This window comes from Mustela putorius, unplaced genomic scaffold (assembly GCF_011764305.1).
Source record: "Mustela putorius furo isolate JIRA1106 unplaced genomic scaffold, ASM1176430v1.1 tig00003836_pilon_pilon_pilon, whole genome shotgun sequence".
Classification (NCBI taxonomy): Eukaryota; Metazoa; Chordata; class Mammalia; order Carnivora; family Mustelidae; genus Mustela; species Mustela putorius.
In genome coordinates, this window is record NW_025421989.1 from 36,726,184 (window position 1) to 36,742,533 (window position 16,350).

A 16,350-nucleotide genomic window follows, 5' to 3' on the forward strand; every position below is an offset into this window, starting at 1 on the left:
CCTGGGATTGTGACCTGAGCTGAAGGCAGATGCTTAACGACTGAGCCATTCAGGTGCCCCTGGGAGGGAATTTAGAGCTAGATCAGTATTGGTAATTTAAGTATGGCAGTCTTTTCTGTAAGCTTTTTAAAATATTGTGCCGGTTGGATTTTTAAACTCACTTCCTCAAGTTACCCTAAGAAAAGGGGAATTTATTGTCTGGATATCCTAGCACTAGAAATCAAGAGTGGAAACACATCAGCAATGGATGGGGTTCTAGGAGAAAATCTCTTTGTCTTATAGTTCTTTCTTTCCTGTGCATTATCTTTGCTTCGCCCAAGCATCTACCTTGACTTGGCTCTTACTGCTCTTGCCCTCCTTTTGACTTTTTGATTCCCACGATACTGTCAGGCACTCAGGGCTCTCCCAGAGCCTTTACTGAGTGAGGCACTCTGATGTTAGAAAATTTCAGCTTGAAGCTGCAGGTCTTGAGGGTACTGATCAGTCTGGAACCTTCTGCCTGCTCCCGCCCAACTCACTTATACTGATAAGTGGTATTGTACAAGGCCATTTTGGTTCAGCTCTTCTGTTGTAGGCCATGAGGTTTTCCCAGATATTGGGGCAGACCCATCAAAATTTAGCCTAGGAAAGTGTGTTTGTGTGTGTGTGTGTGTGTGTGTATTTGTGTTTTAAGCAAATGAATGTCTAGGTGCTTGAAGTTCAGATAATATAGGGAAGGTATTTAGGGTAAGATCTCCCCATGGACCATTGAATTGTTCAGTTGACTCCTTATTCTGCCATAAATTAGTAATAACAAATAAATTCTCTAAATTCTACAAGGGTTTAAATGACTGAGGCACATGACCTCATCAGGTCCTCCTTGGGACAATATGTTAGGGTGAGAGATAATAAGAAAAACCTGGGACTGAGAAAGATAGGAATGTCAAGAAGGTAGCTCTCAGCGTTTTTCTGTGCAAACAAATTAGCTTCCCTACAAGTGAAATCTATGATTTATGGCTTGCGAGCTTCATGTTGTCACTAAACTAAGTGGTCCCAAACAAGTTCCCATTCATTTAAAATTTCTCCAGAATCTGGAAAAGGTCTCTGCTTCCATTTTACACTTTTACCATCTTGCAGCTTCAAATTTGCCAGCATGTCAAGGGGCTGGTCAGGGGTTGGGAGGGAAGAAAGTATAGAGGATCACACACACTTAACCCCCTTAATCTGGAAGTGATGATCATCAGTTTAGCTTACATGTCATTGGTGAGAATTGATCACATGACCCCCCCTCTCCACACAGCATGCAGGGGTACTATTTAATGTAGTCCAGCTGAGTAGCCATCCTCAAGCACCCATTCTACACCATCAAAGGTATGGATAGATTTTTATTGGTCAGCTCGCTGTCTCTAATTATACTCTGCTAATTTGTTTTCTGGTCTCCTCTATCTCCTTAATTAAATCTAGCCCATGCATTGATAATTAATTAAGCAGCTCTAATCACATTAGTTAATTGCTCAAAAACAAAACAAAACACAAATCCATCCCATCATCTATGGCTCCCCATCATCTGTCAAATTAAGTGCCAGCTCCTCGCCTTGGTACTCAAGTCCCCAAAGAACAAATCCCATCCTACTTTTTTGGCCTCATCCTCCAGCACTTCCCTACCCTTTGCAGATATTTCAACCTCAATGGACCACTTGCTGTTCTTAAAACACAGAGTTGTTGTTTCATCCTATGTTTCCATCTGGTGTCCTATCCATCTCTCCATTCTGCCTCTAATGGGTGGTACACATTTTAAATAAATTTAGCATATTTTTCTTATTTTATGTCTTTCTGAGTCCCCTAGTGAGTGTTGCCACAGAATTCTAAATCGCCAGTGTCAAAAATTATGTCCCTGTTGAACATTACAGCACTCGGGAGCAGCAGGAGACTCAACCCGCCAGCCTTAGGAACCAGGTTTTTCATTGACATGTTACAATTAACACCCACAGAGACAGCCGCTTACGCACATTCTGCTGTGTGTAACCGCTAGTTTAGAGTGTTTCCATGAAGTCATTTCCTAGTGTAGAGCATTTACTGGATAGAAGTCAGAATTTTTACCTTCTTTGTAAAACAAAAATTTAGGGCGTTTTCTGATGAATATAAAGATGTGTGAGAGTAAGAGAACAAACGCATAAGAAGGAAGAAGCCATATAGGAAATGCAAATGAAACATTTAAATCCTGAGCAGTAAATCATATAAAGAAGCAGAACATTGGATGCAGACTTCTGAAAAAGATCTCTAAAATTATTAACCTAAGATCCATACTGCAGAAGAGGTAATCTCGCAATGGACACTTGCTTATTTCCATGCCTAGGAGACCAAGTTGATGTTTCTGGCTTTGAATATTCTGTAGCATTGCTTCCAGGCAACCAAGAGAGCAGAGCAATCTTGGCTGTTGTCACCATTTTCTTCCACTAGAATGACCCCTTTACTCCTGAGTTTCTGAGTCTGACTTTTAGAGACAGAGATGTTGCCCCTGTTGACTGTGTTTTCAATGTTCACCCTGCATCCTTTCTGTCTTGGCCGGCTCTCAGGATCTACTCATTTTTATAATAACTATGATCCTTAGAGCGCTGCCAACAACCCAGTTGTTGGGTTGAAATGAATGTTAAAAATGAATAAATAAAATGTTACATTCTTATTTTTTAAGATACAAAGAATGAGAATTGATAGCCAGCCTCTCTAAATTATTAAGTAAAAAATTCTTTGACATTGTCCCTTCCCCATCCATTCTTTCAACCACCCATCCATCCATTCAGCCATCTAATATTTATTGTGTGCTTACTCTGTGTAACCATTGTACTATATGCTCTTGCTGAAGTCCTTCAATAAAAGAAACAGGAAGTGTCCCACTCAGCATTTACTCTAACCATGTTGTTTTCCAGATTCCTGGATATTTTTTGAGCTGTTCTGTTTTGTTTTTAGATTTGATGGGTGGTCTGCAGCTTACATTAATGGATACTTGAGAGGGGAAAGCATAAGGGGGGTGGTAAAGGGCAATTGTGAGTCAAATGACTGGGATGAAAGCTGAGTTCAGTTCCTACTCATGTATTCCCAAATTATTTGCTGAGTCCCTACCATGAGTAAAACTTTATGGTAGTCTTTTTGAGTGATATGATGCATGAAACGAGATTTGTATACCTATTGAGCTTATTTTCTCTAAGACAGTAAAAGATGAACGTAAGTAATTAACTCATGGTAGGCTTTCATGAACACAGAAGCAACAGTACAAGGACTCTGAGTATTTAGAGACAAGAAAGATCACTTCTGATTGAAACTAATCAGGAAAGTATCCTTGAAAGGAAGATATTCTAAGTTTAGGATTTGGAGGATAGGTACAACTTCAAGAGAGAAAAAAGATATTCCAGGCAGAAGGAACAGCATGAACAAATATAAGGAGGAAGGAAAGTAAAAAAGCATAGTAGGAATGGATAAAAGACCTTAATGTGAGGCAGGAGTCTATCAAATTCTTAGAGGAGAACATAGGCAGTAACCTCTTCGACATCCATCACAGCAACTTCTTTCAAGACATGTCTCCAAAGCCAAAGGAAACAAAAGCGAAAATGAACTTTTGGGACTTCTTCAAGATCAAAAGCTTCTGTGTAGCAAAGGAAACAGTCAACAAAACAAAGAGGCAACCCACGGAATGGGAGAAGATATTTGCAAATGACAGTACAAAGGGCTGATATCCAAGATCTATAAATAATGTCTCGAACTCAACACACACAAAACAAATAATCACATCAAAAAATGGCCAGAAGACATGAACAGACACTTCTCCAAAGAAGACATACAAATGCCTAACAGACCCATGAAAAAATGTTCATCATCACTAGCCACCAGGGAGATTCAAATCAAAACCACATTAAGATACCACATTACACCAGTTGAAATGGCCAAAATGAACAAGACAGTAAATAACATGTATTGGAGAGGATGTGGAGAAAGGGGAGCCCTCATACACTGTTGGTGGGAATGCAAGTTGGTGCAGTCACTTTGGAAAACAGTGTGAAGATTCCTTAAGAAATTAAATATAGAGCTACCCTATGACCCTGTAATTGCACTACTGGGTATCTACCCCAAAGATACAGATGTCGTGAAAAGAAGGGTCATCCATACCCCAATGTTCATAGGAGCAATGGCCACAGTTGCCAAACTGGAAAGAACCAAGATGCTCTTCAACGGACAAATGGATAAAGAAGATATGGTCCATATATACAACGGAGTATTATGCCTCCATCAGAAAGGATGAACACCCAACTTTTGTATCAGCATGGATGGGACTGGAAGATATTATTCTGAGTGAAGTAAGTCAAGCAGAGAGAGTCAATTATCCTATGGTTTCACTTACTTGTGGAGCATAAGGAATGACACAGAGGACATTGGGAGATGGAAAGGAGAAGGGGGTTGGGGGAAATTGGAGGGGGAGACAAACCATGAGAGACTGTGGACTCTGAGAAACAAACAGGGTTTTGGAGGGGAGGGGGACTGGGGGTTGGGTGAGCCTAGTGGTGGCTATTATGGAGGGCACGTATTGCATGGGGCCTGGGGTGTGGTGCATAAACAATGAATTTTGGAGCACTGAAAAGAAAGAAAATAAAATGAAAGAAAAAGCATACTAAGGAGTACTTAAATGCAGATTTTGGAAAACTGTTGTGTTGACTTTTTCTCTATATTATTCTCCATTTTAATCCTGTTTTGTTTTTTTTTTTTTTTTGCTCTTCTCTTTCCTGCTCTGTGCCTAGGGAGGCTGACCCTGGGACTCTCTAAAGCTTCAATGGAAGGCACCAAGGAGAGATTGGCAAGAGGGAATAGAGGGCTCAGAGCATTTCTCCCTACTCCTTCCTTGCTTTCATGCAATAGCTGCATACCTCCTTAACCTCAGTTCCCACCAGACAGCTATTCTTCTGTGGTTCTAGCTCTCAGGAGGCTCTGGCAATATTGTACCTTCCTCCTGTCCCTTCAGCCTTAGGGAGTGCAAACAGCTTCCCATTCACTGTTGCTAGTCTTTGTCTCAACATCCATTGCTAGTTCCCTTGACATTAACCACATATCTGTAAATAGTCCCTTCATTAAGTCTCTTCATTTGAATAATCTGGAGGAATTCTGTTTCCTGCTGAGACTCTTTATTGCCATAAATGCTAAGCTAAGATGTGATATATCACCCTATCCACAGCGTCTTAAATCCTAAGTACATCCTGACACCCATATGTCTATTAATGGTGTTTACACTCTCAAAGTCAACCTGGAGTCATCCTGGACTCTCCTTTTCCATTATCTTTCGCCTCAAATGATTTGTTGAGTCTTGCATATTTACCTTCATGATGCCTTTTGCATTTTTCTTCTTTTCATTTTCACAACCACTGCCCTAGTTCAGGTCTTCATTGCCTCTAAATCTGTGACAATGCAAAAGCTTCCTAACTTTTTTGATTCCAGTCCCTTTTCACCAAACCTCCCATAGACCATGACTTAGACTAACAGCTTTGCCTGTGTTACTTCTGTGATCAAAAATCTCCAATATCCTTAAAAACAAGCAAAACATCCGAAATCTGTTAGACAATGTAGAGGGAGTGAAGTATTAATTTGTCAGGTTGACCTTCAAAGATGTTCATTATATTGGCCCTTCCAACTTTCCCCAGCTCACCTCTAGTAATTTCCTTCTTCTATCTAATTATCCTAACTGGACTGTGCAGTTCCTTGAAATGCACTGCCCCCAACATGCTCCTACCCCATGATCTTTAGTAATGTGGCCCCCTTCTCCTTAATGCACTTTTACTCAACACCACCAGTCATAATCCTATTCATACTCAAAGATCTTGTACAAATGATGGATATTTCAGTCTCCCTGGGCTGCTGTAACAGAAATGCCACAGATCATGTGGCTTATAAATAACAAGAATTTATTTCTCACAGTTCTGGGGACTAGAAAGTCCAAGATAAAGTCCAACTTCTGGAGGCTGGCAGATTCAATGTCTGGTCAGGTCTTCCTTTCTGATGCATAGATGGCCATCCTTTCACTGTAACCACACATAGCAGAGGAGGCAAGGGATTTCTCTGAGGTTGTTTTTATAAAAAGCTCTAATCTCATTCATGAGGGCTCTACCCTCATGACCTAATCACCTCCCAAAGTCCCCACCTTCTAATACCATCGCCTTGGGGCTTACAACTTCAACACACAAGTTTTAGGGGGCAAACATTCAATCCATAGAAATGAAGTTCTTCAAGTTTGTTTTTAAAATTTATACCAAATCCATTTATCCCTCTCTTTAAACATTGATAATGTTTTATATGTATGTGTGTGTGTGTATACTTCTCTCAAGGCAGTTGTTAAATACAAAAATAACTTTAGTTTAAAGACAATCCATGTTTTCTTCCAATTAAGGCTTATCTTTCTCAATTATTGAATCTAGGGAACACCTAGAATAGTTTTATGCACAATTAGGTTTGCAATGAATGTTCATTGGCTTGAATAGACAATGTTCAGTCTTCTAAGCAAAGTCTGTATGGAGGATAGTGCAGAGCCAGGGAAGAAGGGAGAAACACTAAAGGCTAAGTAGGAAGCTATTGTTATTACTGAGAGGTTAAAAAAAAGCATCTGGACCTTAACCAGGGTGGGAATGGAAAGGGTGGGGGATGGATATGAATGTCTTTGCAAAGCATGGATTACAGGAGAAGGAGGAGCAAGAAATAGACATAACACCAAGGACTACAGCCTGGGTGACTGGGAAAATGGTAGAATCATAAATAAAAAAAAGAAAAACACAGAAGAGGGAGTGGTTTGGGCAAAGGGGTAGGGATAGGTATGAAGATAGTGAGTTCTGTGTTTTAGGTACTGAGTAGAAGCACAGGTAGAACCAGGTAGGGGTGCACAATAGGTGAGTGGAAATGGGGCCATTGTGTCTTGGAGGGCCACCAGCTTGGAGAGGATGGCTGGGACTGAATGAATGAAAGAGATTTCCCATTAAAACAACATCAACAACAACAACAACACCAAACAAAACTTCAAGTAGCCTAAGAAGAGTGTCAGGAAATAGAGCCTAGCAAATGCCCATATGCATAGAGCATTGTCTTGTGGGGCTTTTCTTTTGTGATGATATTTGCTGGCATAGATCACATCCAGCACTTAGCCGTCTGTTTCATTGTTGCTGTTGAGATGATTTCTGTGGTTGTGGGTTTTCTCTCTACCTAGAACTTAAACTAGAAGACAGGAAGCTATTTCTAAAGCCTTCCAATCTTACGTTTTAGAAAGCACCAGATAAACTAGTTACTTTTTAACCAGAGAGCAAGACAAAGTGTACAAATACTGAAGATAATGAATAGACTTATTCTGCATATCAGAGCTAAGTGTACTTTGAACTTGGAGTGGAGAGTAAGGAGAAATACATAACTGGGATGAGAATATATAACTCGGATAGGAGGTGGAAAAATTGCCCTTGGGAACTCTATGTTTAGGTGGAGCCAGTCCAGAAACTCTCAGCCTTTTTTGAGAAACTTGGGAAAGCCGCCTAAATAGACTTAAGAAACATCTATTAGACACCTACTATGCTCCAGGCCCTGTGTCCAGTTTTTTCATATTCCGTTTCCCCCCAAACCCTGTGAAATAGGTATACTCTTCATTTTCAGAAGAGGGTATCCTGGACATTTTTGGGATCATGAACCCTGAATTATCTCTGTTGGCATCACTGCCAGGGGTAATGGATGCTGTTTTCACTGCTCTTTCCAGATGATAGCTTCCATGGTCCCAGAATCCTCTGTTGGCTGGTTCAGTCCTAAGAGGGGATCTCTGGTTGGCTGAGCCTGGTCCTCTGCCTGTGTTCTAGCTGCCAGCATTGACTTTGGGGCTTTTGTAGTTGCTTCTTCCAAGGTTCACACAACTGGGACCTCTTGCCCTCTGACAAATGTGAAAGGGGATCAGATGCTGGAATGCTTCTAAACCATCAATAAAAATCGATCACCATGAGGAAAGTGGAGTATATATGCCCAAGGACACTATTAAGCACCAGAGTTGAGGTCAAACCCAGATCTTCTAGGTTGGTGATTAATTTTTCCATTATAGTGTAGTTGCTGCAGCTGTTTGAAAGGAACAGAGCATTTTCCCTTTTCCAAAACCCCACACAATTAACAAAACTTTTTCCTGGTACTTCTAATGTACCAGATGCTGTGTTGGGTGATTTATATACATTGTTTCATCTATTTCAAATCCTTTGGGAGAGATATTATTGGGAATTAGCATTCCCATTTTACAGATTAAGAAACCTGAGGTTTAGAGAGGTTATATGAATTGGTTCAAGATTGTAAGTGGTGGTGGGGGGGTCTGTCTATCTGATTACAAATTCAGAGGTCTTACTACAACATCATGATGCCATCAGGGGCTAACACTGGCTAGGGGGCTTGAGCCTTATTTGTCTTTGGTTTTCTTCCTAACTCTGGCTTCTAATTCAGTGACTGGCAGATAGCAAGTCCATATCAATGTCTGTTGAATGAATGAGCAGGTATGCCAGAGCTTCCTGGAGGGGGTAGGGAAGAAAACTTTAAAGAGTGATAGCATTAACAGGGATGAATTTAGGGGTGGAAATGAAAGAAAATCATGCAAAGAGGTAGAATGGTCTCTCACAGGATTAAAAAAGGGAAGACAAATAGGTTAAGAGTTAAGACACACTTATTTCTTTGAGATCCTGATTTCAATTCTTTGGATATATACCAGGAAGTGGGATTGCTGGATCATATGGTAGCTCCATTTTTAGTTTTTTAAGAAGAAATTTTTGGAGGTGATGAATTAAGTCTGTGATATAAGTTATGGTGATGGTTTCATGGGTGCATATTTATCTCCAGACTTACCATACTTGTTGTATATATAAATTATGTACAACCATTTATACTGTTAAAAATACATAGAAACTTAAAAAAAGGAGCTAAGATACATTTAGAAAGGTTACACTGTGTGGGTTCCACCTAGGAATACAAAAGCCTAGCTCCCTTGCCTTAGATATAGACATCTCTGGGATTCTCCCTTATGGGTCAGAATGCAACTACTCTCTGAAGGATTTGCCTTCCTCCCAATCTCTGTCCTGCTTTCTCCACTTCCTTCCCAGCCTTGCTGGAGAGCAGGTTCTTATTAATCTCTTGTGAACAAATCCTCAACTCAGGAATCTACTTCTGGGTAACCCAACCTAAGCCTGGGGGTTATTCTAGAATAGTATGCCTGGCATCATTGGACACTAACAGTGAATGAATGAATGAATGAATGAATCTTAGAGCTGTTTCTCTCTGTCATGCCAGATATCCACAGGGCCACAAAGTCTAAGGGGTTATTCCTTCTTTATATCCTTTATCTCTTTCTGCTCCTTCTTTTGCCATTGCCTTAGTGAGATGGGACCTGCCTTACTTTCTCACTTCCATGATAGCCAGAGTCTTTTAATGGTTATCCAGTCCTCTCTAGTTTACCCTCTTTGTTGCTGCTACTAATTCTGAAGTTCAGATCATCTGTCACTCCTTGTCTTGAATTCCTTCAGTAAATTTCCCTGACTTTCAAAGTCAAGGAAAAATTCCTTGCTAATCTTGCCTTACTCACTTGCCTCTTTACCTTACTTCTCCCTACTTCCCTGCTCTAGGCATGCCATTTGCTCCAGGCACACTGAGCTACTTGTAGTTTCTGGAACATGCCAGTCTTAGACTGTTGCATTTGTAGATGCCCATATGTTGTTTGTTATTTCTGTGAAATGCCTTCCTTCAGGTTTTCACCTGGCTGGCTCCTACTTCCTCTAAACTGTGCATCAAATACCACCTCCTCTTCTGACCAGGCCGTCTGATTTGGCAGCCTCAGTGGGACTTCCTCTGTGTTTCGGCGCTCACTTCCTCTGTATGGCATCTAGCACACTGAGCAGCTTGCCTGACCTAGAGCAGAGAACATGTTCCATTTGACTTCGACTAGCACAATTCCTAGCACTCAATATATTGTTGCAATGGAAGAAGTTCTAAAAAAAAAAAAAAAAGCCTGGACAGTGTGAGCACACTGGGGAGCAGGGTTAGGTATATTGCCCAGGCAGACACACTGGTTTAACCATAAATTCTGTAGTGTTTCTCATCTCAAGCATGTGTTGTTGTACCTCTACTACTGAGGTCTATTCTGGGATATACGTCTATGACATAAGGATACTATAATTTTAAACAAATGTCTCAGATATTTTGAGATCCAAGTTTAAATACAAGTATTTTTTATTGTAGTAAAATACACATAATATAAAATTTATCATTTTAATAGTACAATTAAGTGGCATTAAGTATATTTGCAATGCATACAACTATCACCATTATCCATTTCCAGAACTCATCACTTATTAAAGGATAGCTCTCCATTCCCTTTCCCCTCAACATTTGGTAACCTTTATCTTACTTTCTGTCTCTACAGATTTGTTCATCTTAGATATATAAATGGAATCATACAATATCTGTCCTTTTGTGCCTGGCTCATTACACTCTTTATGTTCATCTATGTTGTAGCATGTGCTAGCATTTCATTCTTTTTTAGTATTGAATAATATTCCCTGGTGTTGACCACATTTTGTTTATCCATTCATTTGTTGATGAACATTTGAGTTGCTTCCACCTTTTGGCGATTGTGAATAATGCTACTATGAAAATTGATGTGCAAGTATCTGTTTGAGTTTCTGTTTTCAGTTCTTTCTAGGTAAATACCTAGAATTGGAATTACTGAATCATTTGGCATTTCTATGTTTAACTTTTTGAGGAACCACCAAAATGTTTTCCATAATGGCTATTTTACATTTCCATCAGCAATGCACAAAAGTTCTAATTTCTCCATGTCCTTGACAACATTTGTTATTTTCTGTTTTTGTTTGCATTTTTTTTTTTTTTTTTTTTTTTTTTTCTTAAAGATTTTATTTATTTATTTGACAGACAGAAATCACAAGTAGGCAGAGAGGCAGGCAGAGAGAGAGAGAGGAGGAAGCAGGCTCCCCGCCAAGCAGAGAGCCCGACGCGGGACTTGATCCCAGGACCCTGGGATCATGACCTGAGCTGAAGGCAGAGGCTTTAACCCACTGAGCCACCCAGGCGCCCCTGCATTTTTTTTATAATAGCCATCTTCATGCTGGTATCCATTGTGGTTTTGATTTGAATTTCTCTAATGATTAATGCTGTTGAGCATCTTTCATGTACTTATTGACCATTTGTGTATCTTCTTTGGAGAAGTGTTTATTCAAGTCCTTTGCTGCTTTTGAATTGGTTTTTGTTTTGTTTGGTTTGGTTGTCATTGTTGAGTTGTAGGAGTTCTTCGTATATTTTGGTATTACCCCTTTGTCAGATATATGATTTTCAAATATTTTCTCCCATTCTGTGGGTTGTCTTTTCACTTTCTTAATAGTATACTTTGATGCATACAAGTTTTTAAGTTTAATTAAGTTCAATTTATATTTTCCTTTGTTGCCTATGGCTTTGATGTCATATTTAAGAAATCATTGCCAAATCCAATGTCATGGACTTTTCTTTTATGTTTTATTCTAAAAGTTTTTATGGTTTCTGCTCTTACATTTTAGGACTTTGATCTGTTGTGGGTTAATTTTTTATATATAGTATAAGGTAAGGGGGTCCAACCTCATTCTTTTCCATGTGGATATCCAGTTTTCCTAATATAATTTGTTGAAAAGACTGTCCTTTTCCCATTGAATGGTCTGGACATCTGTGTCAAAAATCAAATGACCAATAATATCAACAAACTGATTCTAAAGTTTATATGGAGAGGCAAAAGACCCAGAATAACAATACAATATTGAAGGAAAAGAACAAAGTTGGAGGATTGACATTATCCAACTTCTAGACTTACTCTAAAGCTACAGTAATTAGGACAGTGTGGTATTGGCAAAAGAATAGACAAATAGATCAATGGAACAGAGCAGAGAATCCAGATAGGCCTGCAGAAATATAGTCAACTGATCTTTGACAAAGAAGTAAAGGCTTCTTTGCTTTGTACTGAGAAAAGATAATCTTTTCAACAAATGGTGCCTGAACAACTGGACATCTACATGCAAAAAATGAATCTAGACAGAAGTCTTATACCTTTCACAAAATTAACTCAAAATAGATGTAAAATCCAAAACTATAAAACTCCTAGAACATAAGGACAAATATATATGACTTTAGGCATGGTAATGACTTTTAGATACAACACCAATGAAAGAAATAACTGGTAAGCTGGACTTCATTAAACCAAAAAATTTATGCTCTTCAAAAGACACCATCAGGAAAATGAGAAAACAAGCCACAGACTGTGAGAAAATATTTGCAAAAGAAGCATCTGATAGAAGACAGTTATCCAAAATGTACAGAACACTCTTAAAACTCAGTAAGAAAAGGGGCAAATTAAAAAAATGGGCAACAGACTTGAACATACACCTAGTCAAGAAAGACTTTCAAGTGACAAATAAGCATAAGAAAAGATCTTCCACATCATATGTCATTAGGGAGCTACAAATTGAAACAACAACAAGATACAACTATGTATTTGTTAGAATAGCCAAAATCCAGAACACTGAAAGTACTAAATGCTGGTGAAGATGCAGAGCAACAGGAACTCTCATTCATTACTGGTGGGAATGTAAAATTGTACGCCATGTTGGAAGACAGTTTGGCAGTTTCATACCAAAGTAAACATATTCTTGCTATGTGATCCAGCAAACTTGCTCCTTAGTATTTACTCAAATAAGTAATAACTATATCTACTAAAAAACCTGCACACAAATGTTTTTTTAGCAGCTTATTCATAACTGCCCGAACTTGGAAACAACCAAGATGTCTCCAGGAAAGCCTGGGTTGTTCAGTCCGTTAAGTGTCTGCCTTGGGCTCAGGTCATGATTTTGGGGTTATGGGAGGGAGTCTGTTTTTTCTTTTCCCTCTGCCCCTAACCCCAGCTCATGCTATCTTTTGTGCATGGTCTCTCTCTCTCTCTCTCTCAAGTAAGTAAATTATTTTAAAAAATATGTCTTTCATTAGATGAATGGATAAACAGTGATACACTCAGACAATGGAATATTATTCAGTACTAAAAAGATGTGAGTTATTAAGCCATGAAAAGACACTGAGGAATCCTAAATTCATATTATTAAGTGAAAGAAGTCAATTTGAAAAGTCTACATACTGTGTGATTACAATGATATGACATTCTGAAAAAGGCAGAACTATAGAAATAGTAAAAAGGGAAGTGGTTGCCAGGGATTAGGAGGGAGGGATGACTAGGTGGAGTACAGAGGATTTTTAGGGCAAACTACTCTGATACTACATACAGAGTACTACACTACATACAGTGACGTGGATGCACGTCACTATAAATTTTCCCAAACCCATGGAATGTACAACACTGAGAGTGAACCCTAATTAAAGCATGGACCTGGGTGATAATTATGTATCAATGTAGGTTAATCAATTTTTAAAAATTAATTTTGATTTTATTTGTCATTGAAGTATACTGAGCACACAGTGTTATATTAGCTTCAGGTGTATAATATAATAATTCAACAATTGTATACATTACTCAGTGCTCATCAAGAGAAGTGTATTTTTGGTCCTCTTTATCTGTTTAACCCCTCCCTCCATCCATCTCCCCTCTGGCAAGCCACCAGTGTGTTCTCTGTATTTATGAATTCCACAGATGAGTGAAATCGTCTAATTTGTTTTTTTTTTTTTTTACTTATTTCACTTAACATTATCATCCAGGTTGTTGCAAATGGCAAGATCTTACTCTTTATTATGCCTGAGTACTACTCCATTGTGTATAGGTGGTAGGTTAACTAATTTCAACAACTGTACCACTCGTGTTGATATTGGTGGAAGCTATGCATGTGTGGGGCAGGGAGTATATGGGAAATGTTTGTACTTTCTGCTCAATTTTGCTATGAATCTAATAAAACCACTTGTAAAAAATAAAGTCTACTTAAAAAATCAACTGACCTGGGGCGCCTGGGTGGCTCAGTGGGTTGAGCCTCTGCCTTCGGCTCAGGTCATGATCTCAGGGTCCTGGGATCGAGCCCCGCATCGGGCTCTCTGCTCAGCAGGGAGCCTGCTTCTCTCTCTCTTTCTCTGCCTGCCTCTCTGCCTACTTGTGATCTCTGTCTGTCAAATAAATATTTTAAAAAAATCAACTGACCTTATATGGTTGAATTTATATCTGAAATCTTGATTCTATTCATTTGGTGGATATGTTTATCTTTATGCCAGTAGCACACTGTTTTGATTACTATAGTTTTGTAGTAAGTTTTGAAATCACGTAGTGTAAGTTCACCATCTTTGGACTTTTTCAAGATTCTTTTGACTCTCCAGGTCACATGAGATTCCATATGAATTTTAGGATGGTTTTTCTATTCCCCCAAATCCCCATGTTTTAAAATTTAACATTTATATCTATAAATATTCTTTTATTTTCTTCTGTTTTTAGAGAGAGAGCATGCATTCAAGTGGGGAAAGGGGCAGAGGGAGAGGGAAAGAGAGAATCTCAAGGAGGCTCCATGCCCAGTGGGGAGCCCAATGCAGGGCTCAAACTCATGATCCTGAGATCATGACCTGAGCCAAAATCAAGAGTCAGATACATAAGCAGGTGAACCACTCAGGAGCCCAGCTTTAAATTTTCTAAGAACTGCTTTAGTTGAATCTCATGACTTTTGATATGTTGTGTCTTTGTTTATACTTATCACAAAATATTTTTAAATTTCTCCGTTGATTTTTTTCTTTGACTTGTTGATTATGTTGGAGTGTTTTTTTTAATTCTCATGTATTTTTGAGTTTCCCAAATTTATTTCTGTTATTAATGTCTAACTTTATTCCATTGTGTTTGGGGAATGTATTTTATCTTATTTCTATCCTTGTAAATTTAAGGATGTTTGTTTTATGGTTCTGCATGTGGTCCTATCCTTAATAATGCTCCCTGTGCACTTAAGAAAACTATTTTGCTCTTGTTGGGTGGAGTATTCTAATAGAGATGTCTGTTAGGTCTAGTTGGCTTCTACTTTGTTCAAGTCTTCTATTTGCTTATTAATCTTCAGCTTAGTTGTTTTATCCAATAATTAGAGTGAGATATTGCAGTCTCTGTGATTATCAAGTTGTCTATTCTTTCATTTCAGTCAGTTTTTTTCTCAAGTGTTTTCATATTCTTTTGTTAGGTGTGTATATGTTTACCATTGTTACACATTCCTGATGGGCTTACTCTATTATCATAAAATACCTATTCCTATCTTCTTGTCTAATAATGTGTGTGTGTGTGTGTGTGTGTGTGTATGTGTGTTAAAGACACACAGGGGTGACTCCACATAGGCAAAGTCTCTGTTATTTGGCAACAATACACCTCTTCATAAATAAAGGACAATTGTATTCATGTCAGTTCCTAATTCTCTTTACTAATTTAGCATACAAAAAACATTGCAGAACTGAAATTCACATGTAAACCTCCAAACTGAATTTAAGTATTAACCGCCCCAGCTCTGCCACTTCTTACTTGAGTCCACAAACTTGGGTGGACAAGACACATTACTTTGTATTCTTTAATGTTTAAAATCAAATCAGATCTGACTTTATTCTCCATCTTGCCTGGACTTTGGGAAATCCTGTGGTATGAATAGGTCGTTGTCTATTCCTCCCTTGGGCAGTGTTGAATCCTGCGTTTTAGATCACAGGATTAATCTGGCCTCACTGTTTAAGCCATTTAAGCCTAGGCTGCTTCCAGGTCAGTTAGCCACTGGGGACCTTTGTTGAGGCTTCTGGTGCCATAGGGTATGTCTCTGTGTGTATGTGGTTCCCCAGCCTCCTTAAGGCACTCCAGTCTCTCCCCATTGAAGTCCTACCCAAGTCAGTGTTCAGGGATCCATCCCAGATTCAGAGATTCCTTCTCTCACTCTCTCTCTCTCTCTCTCTGATTTAGCTGCTTCTACTTCTGGAACTCCCAATCCCAAAACAGGGAGGGTCTTGTCCTTTTCTACACCTTTCTGGGACCTAATTTAATCATCTCAGTAATCTGAAGGTTTTGAAAACAAAACCCCCAAAATGTACATCCTTCCTAGCCTGCTTTCTGCTATGTAACAGCACCTCTCTCTCTCCTGCCAGCACCATGTCCCCATATCCCAGACAAAAGAATACAAAGGCTTTTCTCCTTTTTTTGGAGAAGGGAAAAATACGGTGAAAAAACCAGATTAGTTTATCACTAAGTGTTCTTTCTGTGGTTACTAATAGCTATACCGTTTTCTCCTTTTGCCTTGCCTCCGCTCTGGTGGAGGCATTTCTTAGTGAGATGATTAAAGGAAGAGAAAGAGTTAAAGGAGAAGTTTAGGG